The sequence below is a fragment of the Danaus plexippus genome (genome assembly GCF_018135715.1).
Source record: "Danaus plexippus chromosome 13 unlocalized genomic scaffold, MEX_DaPlex mxdp_15, whole genome shotgun sequence".
Taxonomy (NCBI): domain Eukaryota; kingdom Metazoa; phylum Arthropoda; class Insecta; order Lepidoptera; family Nymphalidae; genus Danaus; species Danaus plexippus.
Window position 1 is genome coordinate 3,819,185 of NW_026869849.1, and position 6,724 is coordinate 3,825,908.

The following is a 6,724-nucleotide window of genomic DNA, read 5'->3' on the forward strand; positions in this document are numbered from 1 at the left end:
ATATACTGTAAAGCTTTTAATTCAATTTAAATAATAAAAAAGATATTAAGGATGATTTTTTCCACGTTCTTTTAAAATAAATAATTAGAAATAATATTTCAATATTGTGATTATAGGTGACTAAGTAATAAGTGTCAGTAAGTTTCTCGATTGCAGTTTCACACCATATACTTTTAATGTATAGATAAAGGTTCTAGAATGACATAGAAGCTGCTACCAGAAGCTTTTAACAAAAGGAACTTTCAAAACAAGATCTCTTAATTATAAAATTTATGAAACAAATAATAGAGAAAGAGAAACGAAAGATGCTGTTATCACAATCAAGCATATAAAATGATAAATTTATTGTAATATTTGTGCCTTGTTAGCTCTTATCATAGTTAAGTGTTCATTTGTTTGAATAAAATTAGTTGTTCACTGTTTATTACTTGTCTTTAATGTCTGAAATTATAAGAAAGTACTAGTCTTTAGGACTTAATTGTTTACTCTTACCAAGTTTACATGGGGATTTATTGTAGTTACAATAACAGATACAAATAAATGATCATAATAAGCATGTGTTTGTGGAATTAATGAAAAAAACTAACTTAAACTGAACAACTCAAATTGTCTTATTATTTAAAAAAACGTTTATAGGAATAAAATGTTTATTCCAACGACAATAAGACAAAGTTTTATAAAAGATAGTTCAGAGGCGGTTGGGATATCAATTAATACAGTGAATAAATTTCATATTAGACTTGTTTAAATATTTTTGTTATATGTGATCTTTGACTTTATAATTCCGTTATTTGACTGAAAATTTGGTTATTGCCAATTATATTAACTAATGTATTTTCTTATATAAAAAACTAATCAATTTAAAATTATTAATACTTTGTTTAAAGGATTTTTTTTCAAACGACATTAATTTAATAGAGTTGTATTAAAGGAATAAATTTATTTTTAATTGTCAAGATAGTTCTTTAAATTTATTTTTGATCGTCTAACTCTGACCAAACTTTTGTTTAAACTTAGGTAAATCAAAAAACTTAAGCAAAAAATTACGTTGTAATTGGTTATTTTGACTATAATAAATATATTTCAAAATATACTTATATTATTTTTACCCATATTTCTTGTAGCCTGTGTCCCGATTCTACTTTTTCATACTTCCTAGATCTTCACAGACGGCTGTAGTGAATTGTTTTGAAATACTGCAAGTGTTCATGAGTAAAGTATACGACTATGCATAATTAACACGTCAGGTACGTGTAGGAAAAAGGATACATTTTTATAAAAATACAGTTCCTTTGTTGTGTATAAATAATTTTAGAAGTAAAATGTTAAGTTTCTTACTTGTAAAGTTTCGTTTGAATAATTTCAAGGCAACAAAATTTTGTAAGTTGAATATGTTTTGTTTTACATTTCTATTATTACCAACTCGATGTTTCGGTTACTTTATAGCAACCGTGTTCACGAAATGAAAGTATTTGTAAGTATTTTTTTAAATTACAATATATATTTTGTGCCTTATTCATTTCTTTGATTTATAAAAGAAATATCCTTCTATAATTGACGCCTTTGATAAAAACTACTCAATGAATTTCGACGGAGGAAAATACAATATAACCGATACAACAATTTTAAGTAGTTTTTAGTCCGGTCCGGTTTAGGACAAATAGTCCTATCAATTTAGACATAAAAATAGTAGTCAAATAACCAAAATTCTCGGAAAACGAATGTTGGTGAAGAGCTGGGGTTTACAATGGTCCCCATCGATCAATGTGTGCTTCAAAAGTTATTCGTGGTCAAAGGTCAAAATTTGAAATTTTTCTGTTTTTTTTCCAAAACTTGTAGTTTTATAAAAAAGGACCTCAAGCTACAGTTGTAGATAAAATTTTTGTACAAAAATAGTCCTTATGTTTTTTTTAAGAGTTGCCAATTGCCAAGGTCAGTCTTGCTCAAATGTCCAGTTGAATACCATGGAGGAGGATTCCTGTAATTTTAATGAAGAGACCAATGACTCGGTCACATTTGAATAATATGAACATCGAGAAAGAAAGAGGAAGAAGAAATCGAAGAAGATATGACTTTTGAAGTATGCAGTCAAGTTTATAAATCTGATTAAAATAAACGTATCTAAAAAATCAAAATAACAGTTAACTCAATAACCAATAGTATAATATGAATAATTTCAATAATAATCAATAGTATAATATGAATAATAATCTAGAACTTGACGAGTATTGTTCCCTTAAATTATCTAAAATTATCATGATGTTAGTAAAGGAGTAGGCCTACAGAGGAAACCATGGTAAAAAAATATGCCGACCCCACTACCTCATAGGTAACGCGGAAATGTTTTGCATGTTATGTATAATGTCACTTTTAGAATCGCGATATCTTACGAATGGCAACTCTTAAGAAAAAGACGTAACCCCCATTTTTCTAGAGAATTTTAAGATCTACAACTTTGGTATGTGGTTTTTTTGATATAAAAAAAAAATCAAAACCGTTTTCTAAAAAAAATCGGAAGAACCTCAAATTTTAATCTTTGACCACGAATAACTTTTTGAGCCCACATAGGATCGATGAGAACTTTTAAACCTTTTTTTGTTATGGTTCACCCCAGCTCTCCCCCAATTTTTTGCTTTCCGGGAATTTTGTTATTTTAAATTATTTTATTGACCAAACAGGTATATCAAATGTTAGCAAGCAACTACGAAGGGGGAAGAAATCTAAATATGGTAAAAAAATTCTTAAAAAATATTCTATTACATTAAATATTATCAAATTAATATTAAAACAAATCCACAGGCTATGCGGCTTAAACAATATACTTTTTTTACGCCATCTACTTGGAAATGTACATATTATGAATATAACACTAAGGTTAAGAGTAGAAGCAAAGTTAAAATGAGAGCAGCTAAATCTTAAATTAGCCTATAGATGGCAGCCTTGCCAAATAATGTTAATAAAGGTACTGGTTGATAACAACATTATTTTTTTAGAGAAAAAATCAAAAAAAGATATCAAGAAAACGAAATTCAATATATAATTATGACAACTTGTAGTCTGATATTTTAAATACAACAAAACATTATATTGTTATACTTTGACTAAAGATATTTCAGTTTTATAAATGATATAGCGAAATCATAATAATGCAGTATTTATAGTGATTTTAATAAATTAATTTTACTTTTTCAAATGGTTTACTGAAAATATTGTAATAATGTCTGTTCAGAATGGAAGTGAAATGTGTGTTTTATTCAGACAAAATGAAAATTCCAAGAATAAGATTCATAATTTAGATCTACAAGAAGGTGAAATCGTAAAGGATGAAATAAAACAAACGTTAAAAAGGAAGATTGAAGTAATGCAGGCAAAATGCAAGGAAGCTAACCATAAAAGAAATTTAAAATTAATTTTTCTTGGCAAATATCTTGAACAAGCAAATGCAGAAGATAGCCGTTTAAAAAAAATTTTGGATAACATAGAAGCAATATTGGAACGTTTTAAAAACGAAATAATACCTTTGGAGCAAATTTATCATAATATAATGAGCAGGTTGCCGTTAGAATCTTAGACTTTTTTTTATATTTTTTTTGTTTTGTATAGAAAGTTTTTTTTTTTATTTATCGCTTTTGGAAATACATAATATATGAAGACCCCATTTATTTGTTCATTCATAATTTTGAAAATTATTCCAAATATTTCTTTATTATTTTAGGGTAGTTGAAAACGAGGCATTTTTTACCCAATTTGTAGTGTAGTTGCGGAAATCTTTGATAGGGTATCCGGGACGAGTACAAATAAGCTGAACTTGTTTCCGTCATTTGGGTCGAGTCATTTCCTTCTTCCGAACATCCGATACGGGGTCAAATGGATTGTTAGATGTATTCGATAGAAGATTTACTTTCCTACCGAAATATACAAGTATAATTTCGCCCTGTCCGTAATCCTGATTAGATACGCTCATTCCCTCAAGTTTTATTCGTCATGAGTTCTTTATATAAATATATCTATTACATGTTTATGTGGCAATGGCAAATAAACGAGAAAGTAACTTCATAAAAAAGAACTCGATAAACTTACGCAAAAAGTCCCATTAAGTTTTTCGTCAATTCTAATCCCAATCAAATTTAATCTAGAATGAAAGTGCCAGAAATAGAAATATTTTATGCTAAACATTTGGTTTAGGGAAACTTTTAAAGAGAATGGACATTCAAAAACCATAACCGTCAAACCGGGCGTGGGAGTTACTGTTAGCTTTATTTTTGTTAACACTTCGCGTTATCCGCTGTTGTGCTATTAAAAAAAGTATGCACTACAGATCCATTCCTGCTGAAGAGCCACAGTAGCAGCTGGAAAGCATTCTCCCTCTTGCGATGTTACAAATAGCGCATAATCGTCTCTAGCTCATTAAAATTAAATAATATGCTTGATAAAATAATGTTTTTATGCTTATTCTGATATAACTTTCATATTAGAATAGAATTAGAATTTTATTGAAAAGATTTTTTTGTTTTTAGAAGTAACAGTCTATCGCCTAGAGCTGATGGTCTTGTGTATTAATAATTTTCGTGTTACGTACTTCAAAAGAATAAAACACATTTTCTTTCATTCTTTTTTTAGAAAATATTAGATGTTATTTATTAAGCATATCAAATTATCAGATACAATCCCGTAAAGCTTGACGAAATAAACCTATTACACAGTATAATACATAGTTTATCCAACTTATATAACATTTTAAAATTATTTTCTATGTCTAAATTTTTAATCCTTATTCAAAAAAATATAGTTAAGAAATAAAAAAAGCTTGCGTATGCTTAACTTCTGACTGGAATCAGTATTGCTACGATACGTTCTTTATATGCAGGTTTAATGCAGACTGCTTTCTAGGACATTTTCTAATTCTAATGTTATTATTGTTTGTAATGTTATTATCTAGTCTATCAGTCGACATTGGTTTAAGACATTTATGTATAACTAAACATTCATCATCAGCCTATAAGAGCCCACTGCTGAACAAAGGCATCTTCTCACGTAGAGAAATTTAGAGCATTAATCACCCCACGCTTGCTCAAGACGAGTTGGCGATTTCAATCTTACAATTAGAAGACCAGGTTTCCTCACGATGTTTTCCTTCACCGTCGGTCAGTGATGTTTAAATATTCTTAGAAAGTACATATGATTCGGAAAAGATCACAGTGGTACTTGCTAGGTTTCGAACCCGCGTCCTCACGGATGAGAGGCGGACCTTTAACCTCCAGGCCACCACGATTTTACTAAACAATGAATTTCTACTTCCATTCATCATAAAATTATTAGTTTATTTTTGGTACTTTTAAATCACTTTTGTACAATTAAATTTTTAACATTTTAACAAAGTTGAACTTTTAAAATTGGAATTCGTAAAAATATGATATTTTGTTGCAATTTCCTTTGTACTATATGCCATTCAATTTGCCAAAACCGATAACGTGTTATTACTGAAGTTATTGAATCTAGAAATATTAAATATTCAATAACGTATTTCAACATAAATAATTATGTATTTCAAAATAATTTCTTAAACATAGCTTAATATAAAACATTAATAATTTTACAAGAGGTGTCAATTTAAATGACTGAAATATTGAATTTAAGACTAGTAGTTGGGGTACAAAGTACAAAAAGTATCAGTAGGAAGTTTCAACAACGTCCTAGACTGTTTGCTACTATTTGAATATCTTTGTTTTCCAATTATAGTCCCATTACCTATGTGGCGCTGAATATCTAGAGGTCGAGCTATATCATGTAAAACATGCTCTCATGATCAACAACCTGACCGTACCTCGCCAGCTTCGCTGCAACCAATGAAACCTATCTACAGTAGATTTGCCGTGGTATCTTAAGTGAAGGGAGCTACTGACAGAAAACATAACATTGTGAACAATGTCTCAATTCAAACAATGTATACCTAAATAAAATAAAAAGAGGAGATGCTTAAGACCAATTAAGAAAGAATATATAAAGTTTATTTTGACTGTGACTTGTCATACATTATATCTAATGTAATACATACAAAATATCTTATGTAACGAAGAGGAGTTTTAAAAATAGACTTGCGTTGAAGCCAGCAGTATGTAAACATATTCTGGACAAGAAAAGCCAGTACATTCCTTTTGACAAACTACAGGTCCTCGCTAGTGAAGGCAAATGTATCACGATTAATCCATGAATCTATTGAGATTAAATAACATCCTCCTTTCAATAGAAAAGTTGAATAGCAAATATCTAACACCTGGAATTATCTAATCAGAAATTTAAAACCGCATGTCCGTGACTAAACCACCAGTTTATTTGCGTCGGTACACTACATAGGGAGAGTTTCTAGGGTTTTATTCATTAATAGACACTGATAGCCAACGATTTATGAATGAAAAATACGAAAAAGGCGAAGACCTCAGTATAAAATTAGAGAAGAAATTTTGAAATCGTTTGCGGTACACAACAAAAACGACACTAACTGAAAGACACTTTCAACTTTTAATCACTGCTATTGCAAAGTAAGAGGAAAGAACAGTTGTATTAATAGTATAAAATAATCGAAATGTCGAAGTAAATCAGAAAAACATAGTTTCAATTAAATATAAGAAAACTATCTTTATTGATTAGTGAATTGTTCTAGACCAAGATATTTGTCCATTAAATAATAATAATATTTATGAGTCTTCTGTTACTAATCTGGGAA